Here is a 15,347-nt window from a genome sequence, read left to right as displayed (position 1 = left end):
GCGTTTTAAAAAAATGAAACGCAAAGATAACTATTTTGTATTCCGTCATATTTCTTAAACTAAGAAAAACCTAAAAATGGTTTTATTTGTTTTTGTCTAATTTGTTTACCCAAAAATAATGTCATACAATTAAATAATTCTTAATCTGTTTTATTATTAAATTTTGAATCAAAGTAGAAAATTTTTTAACTCAACGCAATTTTTCATGATATCTCCAAATTTGAACGAAATCAGTACAAAATCAAAATTTGATTCTTTATTTCATTTCTACAAAGAGAAACAAATTGTGGTAAAATTACCGTACTGTGTGGTAATGATATTTATGGCAAAACAAACCATAGTTTTGGTCTATAAAACCAAAACATACTGTATTTAAATTATTTATTCGGTAATTTTATCATTCATATACGGTAAAATTACCAAACGGCTTATGATCATGGTTACCAGATATTCTGGTTTACAAAATTATAGTTCCTATATCCACACATATAGTAAAAAACATGAAACTAAAAATAAAATTTAAACTAAAAATAAAATTTAAACTAATAAATAGATTTTATGCCATGCTCTAAGGTATCATGATAAAACTACCAAATTTTGCCACATTTACCAAATTTTATCCCTTATTATAAAATCGTATTTTTTTTTTTTACAATCATTACCAAACAATTAGCGAGCTTTTTAGTGGTCCCATAGAAGCAGGAACACGCTAAATTCTACCATATTCTTGAAGTTTTTGCTATATTTTTTCTCAGTGTATAGAACTTTACATCGAAAATAACACATTTAAGAAGATTTAAGATTTTCCAATGCTTAAAGATCATACTTTTTTCAATACACTAAATAATGATACAAAATCTAGGTTTGAATGAAATTATTTTCGGATAAATTAATGTAAGAAATTCTTATTTTCCACATTTGTTTTCCGAAATTTTGCGAAAAACACAAATGCTAAAAATTAAATTAAGAGAACAAATTGGCATTAAGGTACTGTTAAAGTGACTGAGACCATATTTTTTAAATTGTGACAATTAGGATAAAAATATGTCTGGTAAGTATATAAAATTTAAAGACATGAGAAACATAAAAAAAAAATTTAAGTGCATTTAATAAAAAAATACTTATCAAAATTAAAAAAATGGGTAAATAAAATAAAAAATGAGTCATATGTGTTAAAATAAGTAAATAAATAAAACCTGATTTTTTTGATAAAAACGTTGAAATTTAATTTCTGACGCCCTTTTTCACTAACATTTATAAACCGTTAAAACTGATCATCATCATATTCGACGAGCTATCAAAATATTCAATCAAATCAGCCCGGTATATTTTTAGATAAAAATATGTCGGGTAAGTATGCAAGGGGAAAGGATTAGGGAAAATAACATTTAAAAACGAGAGAAACAAAAAAAATTTCTCTGTAAGTGCATTTAATCTGTAAAAAATTTAAAGCAGAGAAATGTGGTCGTAAGAAAAAAGTTAAATAAAACCTGAATTATTTTATAAAAATATTTACATTCTACCACATTTATAAAACATAAACAACTTATCATTCAAGATATTCAATGAACGATCAAATCTACCCGATATTTTTTTTAGATAAAGATATGCCTGGTAAGCTCGTAAGGAAGAAAAGATTTGGAAAAATTTGGAACTTTATCATTTACATTTATAAAACATATACAACTCATCATTCAAGATATTCAAGGAACAATCAAATCTACCCGCTATATTTTTAAGATAAAGATATGCCCGGTAAGTTTGTAAGGAAGAAAAGATTTGGAAAAATTACGTTTAAAAGTGTGTGAAACTAAAAACATTTAATATGAAAATTGCAAGTGCATATGATCTGAAAATATTTCTCTAAGTAAATAAATGTGATTGTGCAAGTAAAAAAAAATGAAATAAAACCAGAATTTCTTAATAAAAATGTAGACTCACTTTTGCATTTACATTTATAACTCATCATTCATGATAACTGATAAACGATCAAATTCCTTTCTCTAATAACATGTTCAGCAACGCTCCTTCTATTTGCCTTTAATTCAATTTTACAATTCAAATTTCAAGGTTACAGAAAACAATCTCATCATTTTTGTTCGTAATGTCTGAGTTTATGTTAGTAGTTATAGCAAAGTAAAGAAAAGATTGAAATAAAAAATTGTTAAGACAAAATTTGCTAACGTACATAATTAAATTTAAATAATGCAAAATTTCATTTGAATGTAAGGGATTCCGATTGATTGAAAAACAATTTCTGAACAATATTTTTTTCTATTTTCTTAATCCTGTTTTTCAATCATTTTGGATAATGTTTTCAAATTTTTAATTTAAATACTAATTTTGAAAAATAATACACCTAACAAGCATTATTAAGAAAAGGAGTAGATTCTGCTTTGAAATTTAACATTAATATTTTCGGAAGCTCCAAAAAAATTTTCAGATAAATTTATATCGTATTATAATTTAAAAATGAAGACTTTATATTAGTTATTAGTAAACTTCGTATTAGTTATAAGTAAGAGAAATACTTTATATTAGTTACCAAATTTTTATCGATTAGGATTAATGAGGAAAATATCGTAATTTATAAAGAATGACTTCAATAGTTTAGTTAATACTTTATAAAATCACAATATAGTTTCGCTACTATAAAATTGAATTTGATTGGGAGAAATTAGCTTACAGTAATTTTAAGAAAAGCATCAACAAACGATGAAAATTTTAAAAAAATTGTTTTTTTATTTAATATTATCTCGAGTTTTGTTATGACGAAGAAAATTTTTTATTGCTTAATACACTGAGTTAATTGTTGCTATTGTTTTTATTCCAAAATTAGTTTTTTCAAACGTAACTGACGTTAAAGTGCAAAGAGTTTTAGTTTTTTAAGAACTAGATTTAAGAACCCTTTTAAAGACTAATCCATTAAAGAATCAAGTCTGATTATAAAAAAAAATTACTAATGTATTACTAATGAAATACTAATGTATTAAAAATATTAATCTTCTAAATCTCCTTAAATAATTTTTAGTAGACTATTTAGTACAGTAAAATAACACTGGGGAATAAATTTTTTGTTGCATTTAAAATCTGTAATTAATTTCGATCCTAGAGCTAAAATTTTTTAAAAATGACATTCATTTTTAGTCCATTTTTTATGCAATGTAATGTACAGGTCCAAAAAAAAATTATGAGTGAGAATAGGGGCCCGTACACGTTGGGACAAACTTCTAAGGAGAGTTAGGGCACATCATCAGGATTAAAATTACATAGAAACTAATGCCCGCAAATATCGTCTTTCGCTACTAGGGTGTGCTTCCCAATATTATGACCTGTTCAGAAGCACACGAAGAAACAGTTAACATTGATTGGAAGCGTCTCATACGGCGTATGACGACATTTCCGGGCATGGGTTTCTATGCGGTTTTAATCTTGATGATCTCTGAAGTCTATTCTCTAAGTCTGAAGTCTATGGAAGTCAATATTTATGTGACCTCCTATTGCATCAAACTTGTACGTTTCGACAAAAAATAGACTAAAAATGTCATTTAAAAAAAAAACTGGATCTTAGTGAGAGGAACCGATTGCAGATTTGAAAAAGTATCTAAGACTTGTTAAAAAATCTCATGAAACAGAAAACTGAAAAACATGTTCCCCAATGTAATCTACAAAAATAATAATAAAAGTGCAAACATAATAATGCAATAATTTAAAATATTAATAACACAAATCTTTGTCTGTTATAATCGTATTTGTATCTCTTAAAGCAGTCTTCCCCAACCTTCTTATCACAGCGGACCTGTCAACGTTTGATTATTTTACCAGGGCCCGCTGGGGGGCGGTTGATTGTTTATATTTTAGATTATTGTGTATTATTAATTTAATTTAATTGTATATAAGACTTACTCTCCATACATGCTCTCCATACTCTCCATACATAAGAAAACTTACTCTCCATACATGCCTTTAAAATAAAATGCAATTATACCAAAAAATAAGTATAAAGTGATTTAACATTTTAACTTACTAAAACGTTAAATCAATGAGAACCCTAAGCTTGTTTCTTTGCAATGAAACGGTTCCATCTGGGGTAATCGGAGACAGTGATACATTACAAACATTAAGAAATTTTTGTCACTACCTTCGGGGTCCCCTTTTTTTAAATAAATAAAAATGTAATGGAACACAGATATTTTTAATTTGGGGTACAAACCTAAGAATTTAAATTCAGTTTCAATGAAATGGGCGGATCGGTACCATTAAAGGATTTATATCTTAAAGGATTTATATGTAAGTGAAAACTTACTTTCCATATCAAACCGCTTGAAGTATTTTTCAGTTAATTCTAACAATTTATTCTCATACCAATTGCCTTCATACTAACTACACGCGACTAACTTCGCAAAATGGTAAGCTCATTAAATTTTCTGCAAAAGCACTTGTCTTTCTGTTTTGCAATATTTCTCTTCATTTTAGATTTTATTTGTAGAACTAGTAACGATTTACTGCTTAAAATTACAACGTTCCTATTTATATATCAAATGCAAATATTAGATAGACACACAGATAGGTAAAAAGATTGATAGAGAGTGTTTTATTTCGTTTTTGTTTCATCTTGTTGAAGGCTACCCAGAATTCGTGTCACAACATTATTACTCATCTCAGTTTATTTATTTTTTTTCCTGTCTCTCAACTGCGCAGACATGCAAGGTTTTTTTGCGGTTTTTGGAACCCAGCTACATTTTTTTTCTCTCTCTCAATATTTAAGTAATGCAAGATCCAGATTTCGTCATATTCCGAACAAAATTTTTACGACTTCCTTAATAAATTTCCTTCATAAAAAGTTTAAACAGTGTTTTATTTTGCTTGTTTTTTTAATTGATATGAAATATTTAATTCTTTAAATATGTAACATAACAACACTAGTTTTAAATCTTATTTTTGAAAAAAGTAGCAACCGAAATCACTAGTTGAATTTAACACTTTATCCAAATAAAATTTAATATACGAAGAATAGTCTAAATAAATAGATAAATATTTTTTTAAGGAAAAGTTAACACGATAGAAAAATTAATTGTATAATTGAAGGGTTCTGTACAAGAAAGAAGTAGGTCTAGATTTATAAATTGTTGATAAATTTTTCCCACACTATTTACCATACAAGAGAGAACTGAACTGTGCTACATTTGTGCTAGTTCTACAATTTGCTCCATTTTTGCTATAGCTAGATGAAACAGCTATATTGTTCATAGTCAAAATGTAGTAAAAAAGTTTAGTTTTTTCAACACTATCTTCAACTCAAAGCAGAACTGGTATTATGTCTGGGTACTTTATTTCTATCATTTGAAATATAGCATGCCCACAGTCAAAAATGCATTATTTTTTTTAAATTTATTATTATTCCCCCCCCCNTTATTATTCCCCCCCCCCCCCGGATAATTTGGAATTATCTGGCTCAAGCACCAATTCCCTCAACTATATCTTTTAAATGAATAATAAGTTTCACGTTGGTAAACAAAATTTTTCAAAGTAATAAAAATTTAAACGCGATCTGGATATAGAACCATATAGCTCTTTACTAAAATTTGAAAAATCACAATGAAAATTAATACAGACATTTATTTAACAGAAATAAAATGTAAAATAATCGTTTTTCTTAATCTCAATCTAATTCTATCTGAATATGTTATAATAGTAACTAAATGCCTTTATCTAATATATATAATTCGCTTACGTGGATCCCAAATTTTGGCTCTATTTCTTTTCCGCCGGTGGCAACGTTTGCTTGTTTTGTTTACGTTACTATTTCTCTTACATGGCGAATCAACCAATGATTGCCGCTAAAAATGTCACATGCCAAATCTAGCTGAGGTGGCTCAACATATAGCGCTTTTAAAAATGGAAACTGAAATAACCAGAGAGCATCAGCTGTGTCAATCTCATACTATTAAGCTAGGCAAAAGTGAGTAGTCTTTGTCGATAGATCTCTATTTTAGTATTTTGGCGAAAGCGCTTTTTTTCACGAATTTATATATTACGTAATTTTTTTTTTAAAATAAAGGTTTTTATATGGATTTGAATGATTGTCTTGAATTCTTAGAATTTTGTGCATTTGCAGTGTACCTAAGTTAGTAGCGAGCGAAGCGAGCTTGGTTTGCGAAGCAAACCATATAAGATTACGTAGCAATCTTCGGAGTTGGCGAGCGTTAGCCAGCAGGGGGCGTAGCCCACTAGTTAATGTATAATAATCGTTGAATGTCTTCAATTGGGGTTAAATTAAGATATTTCAGGTTAAAGTTGATAATGGCAAATAATTTATTGCTGAGAGCTGACAATCAATGAAAAATTTAAAACTAATGATGAAGTTAGATTGAAGAACAAAAGTGAGTGAATAATAATTACATTACCAGATAAAAAAAACTTCATTCGCTTCTAAAATATATAAATAGGAAATAACGATCGATATGATTCAAGAGCTCAAAAGCGGGAGCCCATTTTCAAGACTTGCCAGACATGAAGGAGAAGAAACAAAGTGATTTGAAATATAAAACGTAAAATTTCCTCTACAAAATGGAAAATAAATCTAATAAACAAAAACTGGAAAAAACACTAAAACCGAAAGGGGCAAATCAGGTTAAAATGCATTTCCTCGTGCTATGGAGATAAGGTGTTTTACTATATTACATGTGTTAAATACACGAATAACGAACATTTAAAGTAATAAAAGAATGTCAAACTGTTACAAAAATAATGGATTTCACAAAATATTTATGATTTTGCACTTCTTTATTAAAAGAAAAAAAATGATTTTTTTATTTTTTTTTTATGTTTAGTTTCTCGCTAAACTTAGATGATTCTACAATAAAGAGATCATGGAGTAAAAAATACTGAGAAAAAAATTCTGAAAAAATTTCCGCACTGTATGGTAATGAGAATTTCAGTAAAAAAAATTCATAATTCTGGATAATAAAACCAAAACATACAGTATTCAGACAAATATTAGTAATTTTTCCGCTCCGGTAACGGTTTACCGGAAATTCTGGTTTTAAAAAATATAGTTCGTTTTACTTCACGTTTAGAAAAAAATACAAGACTGAAAAGTAAATTTAACCAAATAAATAGTTTTATACCATGCTATAAGTTATCATGAAAAAATTATCAAATCTTATTTCTTTCACCAAATTTTATCACATTTTATAAAACCGCATTTTATTGTTCATTTTTCATTATTATTCATTCTTCGATAAAAATAACAGAACTTTTTTTGTCTTCCCAAAGAGCCAAAAATTTTAAATTAAATTTTACCATATTCTGGTAGTATTTACCATGCTTTTTTCTCCAGTGTAAAACTCAGTGTTATTTTACACAGGTTTCTTATGAATATTAATAAAATTACTTTTTTATATTCATAAATGATAAAGATATTTCATGTACAATTAGATATAGATTTTCAAAAAAAAGAACATTTTTTTGACTAATGTATTAATTAATTTTGTGCGTCAAAACTGGGACAAAACCGTCCACTAATATTAAAAAAGAAAAAAAAATCTTGCATCTATCCCTTTCTCGTTTCGGTGGAAATAATTACGAGAAAGATGAAAATAGTTTTAAAATTTTTTTGTTTCAGTCAAATATGAATGCATGAAATTTGTTTCCGGATCTGAGGTAGACTCAACCACTCTTTTGAATATACTGCCTGAGAAAGGGTCAAAAGAAAGAATCTTAAAAACTACTGTTTAGACAAGTGAGGTATTGTTTCTTACTAATATTTTATGCTAAATCAAATAAGACTGAAACCAAATTGATAGAACTGATAATTTTAACTATAAGAGATTAATCTAACATTAGTGCCATCAAATTTTATGTTCTTTCCACTCCGGCACCTACGGCCGCCAATGTGATTTTTCTCAGTTAATCTTTAAATTCAATAGATTCCAGCCATAAATTTTTTTCATATAAGTTAAATTGAATCTTTAAAAATAATAAAAGATCTTAAGCTAACATATATTTAGGTATTAATTTTCGAATCATTAGTATTGAAAATTTTAACTATCATTTATGAGTTATTGTTTCAAAACTTTTGGTTACCATGAGTGTGGAATAAAATATTTTAGATACGCAATATGTTAGGCAAGAAATTTAAAAAAAAACGATAATTATTAATTGTTTGTCATAGGAGTTTTTATTTATTGGCTTTGGTTGTTACAATAACTCAGAGCATTTCGTAAAAGTCTTCAACCAAAAGTGCACTGATAAAAAGAAAAGAATAATAAAAACTTCAAGGGATCAAAGTTTTTGATTAAACTAAATTTTTTTCGTAACATTAGCATTGAATGAGGAAAAATGTTTTAGAAACAAGTTAAGTATAAAACGTAAAAGTCAGCATCAACATAATTTTAATTGTAGGTATACATAACACAGATCTCGTGTATTTTTGTATGCATCTTATGATTTTTAAATTAGAATTTTTTTAAAATCATATGCGTGAGTAAGAAAAAAAAAGAAAAGTCTAGACCTACATTATTTCAGTAAATACTATTATAAGGACGCACTTTGTAGTATCTCTCATGTTTTCAAGGCTTAATAGTTTTTTTTAATTTCATTTTATATTAATTTCTTAACGGAACTTTTTCAACGGAAAAATATGAAAATAAAGGATTTCTTAAACAAATTTTATTATAATTAACAATTATATACAAAAGTGAAAAGCTTTATTGAGCTAAGCTCTCTCAAATTGAAAAATCAGTCAATAACTTTTGCAATGATTATTAAGAACATAATTAAATAATCATTACATATGCTGGTGCTTAACATTCTTAAACTGTAGCTTTCTAATTAATATTTTGCAACAGAATAATAGGGGCCCTTCAAAAAGTACGTAAGCATGTTTTTGGCATTTTTCTACCCCTGCCTCCTTCCTGTTCAGCAAAACTAAGCAAATCACAAACCCTTCCTAATTGCTCATTGTTTTGATTTGAACTATAATTTTCTAATTTTACGAGTTTTTGTCTTAAATTCAAATAAAATAACTAACATTGCCTGAAACAAAACATACGTTTTAATAAAAATGTGATTCTTACAGAAATTTGAGTAAAGAATACAGTTAAACACAGTTTAAATATAGCAATTAAAGTACAAAATAATTTCAAGATAACACATAGGCATCTAATAAGATGGTGTCCAAGGTTGTTGCAGCCATTTTTTCATATTTTTAAAACATTGTTTTTTAGTACTCATAAATTTTTTTTGAACTTAAAAGAGGGTTTATTAAAAATATTATTACGCACTTCTTCCCTCTCCCTTAAACGGAAAATAAGAAAATCACAAATTCATCCCCTCTTAGGTGATTAGATAATATTTAAGCGACCACAAATTAATCGTAATTCAAATTAGCTCTCATGATTTAAAAACAAAATTTTTTAATAAACTTTAAAGAATATGTTGCTGTTTTTCTTCCTTCAAAGTTTAAAACAGTTGCTAAGCGTATTCCGTTTCAAAATTAATCAAGTAAAAGTGTTTATGAAACTTACATTTTGTGCTCAACAAAACATGTTAGCTTAAAGTTATTGAAATTTATTTAAACATTGTATTAATGCACGGAATTAATTTTTGCTACTTTTTATATAAAGATAGATAGTGTCATTTTATCCATTACGAAAAATTTACATATACTATCTATGATGAATAATGAAACAAAATAAGATCAAAAATAGTTTCTTTCTTTTATCAATAAAAACATAGAATTCCCGACATTAAAAAGAGAATGTGTACCTCGTGATTGGTCGTATATCAATTCATAGTCGCTGCCATCCGACACTCTGAAATACAGCTCGTGATCTTATAAATCGGTACCATACGAATGAAGCTTTTAAATTGCGTATTTAAACCAGTTCATTATTCCGAATTGTAACAGCGAATTTTGATATCTTGTTCTAAGTGTTTCCATCCGAGGAATGTGAGATAAATATCAGATGTAAAGAATTACTAAGGCTAAAGGGGCACTCTGCCAAGATGGTTTAACGTCCAGCATTTTTCATATTATAACTTTATTATTTTATGAGGATACCACTTGATTTCCACGGCGATCGCTATTAAAACGAAGCTAAGAATAACGCCAAGCTAGAATTTTTCGAATTTAGTTTGTGGATATACTTGATTTCCACGGCGACCGTTATTAAAACGAAGCTAAGAATAACGCCAAGCTAGAATTTTTCGAATTTAGTTTGTGGTTTCCATATCTCCGCAATTGCTTTCGATATTAAATCAAAAGGCTTCTCTTTCCCATAGGATTTTCGTCACATGAACTCCGCAGGATAAGACTCAAGAAGATGACGAGCCGTGTATCTTTGCCTTTTGTTCCCAACATAAAAAAGGACCTTTTCTACAACTTTTCATATTGTACCTCCACAAACTTTACTTTTCATAGAGTTTCATTTCGTGTCCATTCACGCTTATTCGATAGAGAGGTAGTACCTCTTTTTCCTGGAAAAACATAACAGAACAAACAAAACCTCACTTCTCAGTAAATTAAAAATCGTCAAAAAAATTTTTTTTCAATGTTTAAATTGGAAAAAAAATAAATTACTATATCACCCGGTTTAAATACAAAGTCAAAATGGAACCGAAAGTGAAAGTGTGTATGGTTACTCTTAGTTTGGTTACTTTCAGCTGGTTTGTTTTACATGATTTGGCGGTTTATCGCGGTCACCGAGAAAATCAACCGAAGTACAACCAAAAAGTAACTTGAAATAGTTTGTAAATAGATTGCTTTAAAAAATGTTTTTAGTTTAAGACTTTAATTTATAGAATATTTATAATTCATCCGAGAAATACTTTAAAATTGTGTGTATGAACTTCTTTGTAAATTAGAACTTTGCAACCCTAGCTGAAGTTTCGAATAATTGATTTTTAAAGTAAGACTTAAAATAATTATTAAATAATAATTTTTGCCATTTGCTGTTTAAATTGTATAATTTCAGTCGTTTGTGTTTGATAATGAAAAGCATGCGATGTTTTTAGGGTTCGTCCACAAAAACACTTAAAAGAGGATTAAGAGGGTACGTGAAATTGTGACAGTTAGTGACAAAGGAAAGAGAGAGAGGGTTACAAAATGAGTGACATCACACATTTTGGTTAAAATTTTAAAAAAACATTTGAAATCAGAAGATTAAATATTATTTTACTGTTTTTATGTTTTGTTTCCTAGTAAAATACGATAAAATATGTATGCTAGTGAATAATATCATCATTATTATTAAGCTCACAAATACAATTATAACACAAAGTGAGGGTTTAAAAATAGTATTTGAACTATGATCTATAAAGTGCATTTTGTTTCCAAAATGCTAGTACATGTTTATGTAATATAGCATGACATGTTACAATTAATTTACATAATTTTGGATAAAAAAAATTAAAATATACAGCATTTAAACCATTTATTTGGTAATTGTCCCGTTCATATGATAATGTTTTACCGAAAATTCTGGTTTCCAAAATTATTGTACTCATTATTACACATTTAATAAATAATACAAAACTAAAAAGCGAACTTAACAGTATAATAGTTTTTATGGCACGCACCAAGTTATCATGATGAAATTACCAAATTTTATCACATTTACTAAAATTTATCACATATTATAAAACATATTTTATTGTTAATTTTATTAAAATCATTACCCAAGTGCTTCGGTAAGAATTACTGAGCTTTTTAGTGTTCCAATAGATCGAGACACACGGTAAATTTTATCATATTCTGGTAGTTTTTACCCTATTTCTTTTCTGGGTGCAAATACACAAGTTAGCCGTTTTCAGTTAATAGCTGCTTCATCTTTCAAATGAAAGATTTTTTTTATTTGAAGAAAAAAAAAACAGTGCCACATTTTACACCTAAAACTGCACAGAAGAGAAAATCGGGAGATTCATTGTTTTACTAACTTAACTTAAAAAAAACTTATTTATTTAATATAATAATTTTCTTATTTAATATAATAATTTAATATCATCATTAATTCATTTAATTTAATAAATAATAATCATAAATGAAAATTATATCCTTTATTCTATGTTTAAATTTGAAAGACAGACAAAACATAAAACATTTTCAACCATTTCACAAGTCAAAACTTTTACACTTTTAAAATCACTTTTTATTTGTCTTTAAAAAGATGGTCTTCAAGGCAATTAAAGGATTTTTATTTGCCTTTAATACATGGATCATCTTATTTCAATAAAAAAATGCAAATATTAATAATTTTTAAATTAAAATCTTAATAAAATTAATTTAAATCAAATATAATTTAAAATAAAATTTCTTAAAATAAAAACGATTAAATATTAAGTAATTTAAAATAAATATAATTAAATATAAAGTAATAAAAATTAAGAATATTTAAATATGAAATAATTCAAAATAAATATTATTTAATATAGAATAATTTAAAATAAGAATAATTAAATGTAAAATAATTCGAAATAAAATAATTTAATCTAATAGTTTATTTCAAAACTCGAATTTAAAGTTTCATTAAAATAAATGTTCATTACTTTATGCCTGCATTTAACAAGTTAAAATATAAATTAAATTTTTTAAACTAATGAAAAAAAATTTAAATAAAGTTTTCAGTCAAAGATTGGTAAATGAAAACAATATATTCATTGCAGTAATTTTAATTGCTTAAATAAATGCAAACAGTATAACGGAGTTATACAAGTAAGATTATAAGTAAAATCCTTTCACATTTCATCATACGAGAGAAAAAAATTTAAAATTTTATTTAAATGTAATTCACATGTTCTTTTACATTTCTTGTAGCATAATTTTGAAAGTGGTAAAAAATTACCCTTAAAAAGTACAAGAAGTAATTTAAAAACAGAAAATTCATGAAAGAATATGCAATGAGTTAAATTTAAAATGCTAAATTTTGAGCCAATAATAAAAAGATTTAATTATTGTTTATAATGATAAAATTTCCTTTTGACCACGCAAATGAAATCAGATATATTTTATTGGAAGTGATTGGATCTTTTTACATTTTTTCATAAGAGAGATAAAAATTATATTTTAGTAAAACTTTATTTACATGTTCTGGCACATTTCTTGTAGTATAATTTTGAATGTAGTAAAAAAAAATTACAACAAACTAATATAACAAACAAATCAAAAACTGAAAATGTATGTAAAAAAAATGAGACGAGTAAAATTTAAAGATAAATAAATAAATTTATTTAAGAGTTATAAAATTATTGAAGAAAAATTTACTGACCTTTTAAGTTCTTTTAATGAAAAAGAATAACTTTTCCTGGCTCCATTAAAAAGTTCAAGTTCTAAAAAAGTTACAAGTTTTTTTCCCCACACAACAGTAACTGATCTGTCAAAAACGGATCAAAACCACTCAATGAGTCCGAAAGTAGACAAGAGAAATCCCATGCATCTACTGACACCGTTTTTATACACACTTCTAAAAACTCTCTTGAGAACAGGTGTTGCCCAGAGCGCCAAATCAGAAAAAAAACTGAGAGAAAGTACCGACCTTGGGTTATATCAAACACAGGAGGCTTTGGCCCACAAAACTGGTCACAAAAATAAAAACAAAAAACCGAGTCAAGTTCACCTGACCGGCACAGAACATAATCATCTTCTTGTTTACTCGTCTTTTCAAACAACCACTCGATCCAAACAAGTTTCCACACAAACTAACAGGACAAGAGAAAGTTTCGAGTTCGATTTACGCCAATAAGGCAGTGTTTGTTCAAGATATTGTCACAAACCGAGTTGTCACTTCGTTTAAAACTGCATTTTCGGTGTGTTTTTAATGTGACAAAAATAGAAAACTACTGCTTGCTGTCACCGCATTCGAAAACTTGAGGCAATGGGACACAGAACTTATCGACCGAGTAGTCGGCAGCGCTTGATGCGGTGAAGTGGCGCTGTAGTACTGTGGCACTGACATTGAATTTCTATCAGGGTATAATCGTAGCGCTCTTTTTGTTTGTTAATTTGTTTGTAAGCAGTTCCAGAAAGCGTTTAAAGTCGGCACTAGTGGAGTTGAAAAATAGCAACGAAAGATAAAAAAATTAACATCTGCCTGCTTGATGAATGTTCTTTTTTTTATTATTATTTTATCGTTTGCATACCTGTTTTATTTATGCTTAATCTCTTTCTTTCTTTCTACTCCATTTACCTTCTATCGAGAAGGATTTATTGCTTCGGCAAAGAAAAATAAGAAAGTTATTTTGATGAACGTTATAGTCAAAAACAATTACCTACTGATACATTATTGCAGCTATAACTAGTGGGTAATTTAGCATTTATATGGGCAGCGAAAAACTTTGACCTCATAAAACCTGATGATTAAATGTGACTTCTAACTACTTTTTTCTTTCGCTAAATATCAATTACCCACTTAAAACTCTCTTAAATTTAACTATAATCGCAATTCTATACTTTTTATAGTTTTTTCTTTCTTCACAATACTTTAAAGTTAAAGGAAATAGTCTTTTTCCATAGAAAAAATTGTTGAAGTTTTATAAATTACTTGGGGGCTCTATCCCCTAATCGCCTACCTCCCCAACCCCCATAATTGCTGCGATCAGTTTTTTTTTTAAGATTAACCGATTATTACATTTAAATTAATCAGAATTCAATTGGAAGATCACAAGATGTTTTATTGCATCAACGCAAATTTGGAATCATAGATTTATTTTCCGACTCAAGAGGATAAAATTTAAAAATATTCATTTTTCTTCGTTGCCGTTACAAATTTATCTATATTTTTTTAAGTTTCTTATTAAAATTTGGTCACTACGAGATTTTTTTTAAATATTTTATTTCGGTTTTGCAATCGAAAAATGCTGTGTATAAAGTATTGTCATGAAACAAAGAAGCACCATTTTCTCTTTTAATCCTTTAATATGGAATAACAAAGAATCAAAAACGGAGTAATAGCAGGAATACAAAGAAAAAAATGCAAGTAAATATTACGGAAAACAGTAAAATAAAATTTCTTGTAATATTTATAAATAAATGTAACAAGAATTTTATTTCCTCTTTAAATACCGGAAAAAGAGATATTTTATACGCAAAAAAAAAAAAAAAACACTTTTATAACTTAAATGAATTTTATGCAGATGATAATCAAAGAAATTTTGCTTTCCATATAAGAAAACTGAATCATATTATGCAATTTTCCAGCTAATTCAAAAGCCCCAACAACAATGAAAAAGGTTTAATTAAATAATACGTTTTTATATAATTTAAAGAGGTGCAGTGGGCGGAAAAATTAACGAGCCAACCCTGAACTTTAACCCTTTATAAACCTCCCCACGTTCTAAGACTATATCTT

At 27.4% G+C, this 15,347-nt stretch overlaps 1 protein-coding gene across 1 annotated transcript in view; it reads right to left on the bottom strand.

Moving 5' to 3' along the window:
- LOC107437715 (solute carrier organic anion transporter family member 74D) overlaps positions 1-13,883 on the bottom strand; it is a 258,380-nt gene extending 244,497 nt beyond the window's left edge. The window contains exon 1 of the mRNA XM_071184715.1: positions 13,269-13,883. The gene's annotated coding sequence lies outside the window, so the exon portion shown is untranslated. The remainder of the gene's footprint in view (positions 1-13,268) is intronic.
- Positions 13,884-15,347: the final 1,464 nt, after the last annotated feature.

The sequence above is a fragment of the Parasteatoda tepidariorum genome, chromosome 8 (genome assembly GCF_043381705.1).
Source record: "Parasteatoda tepidariorum isolate YZ-2023 chromosome 8, CAS_Ptep_4.0, whole genome shotgun sequence".
Lineage (NCBI taxonomy): Eukaryota > Metazoa > Arthropoda > Arachnida > Araneae > Theridiidae > Parasteatoda > Parasteatoda tepidariorum.
Note: the sequence above shows the minus strand (reverse complement) of the source record. Positions and strands in the feature narration are given on the sequence as shown.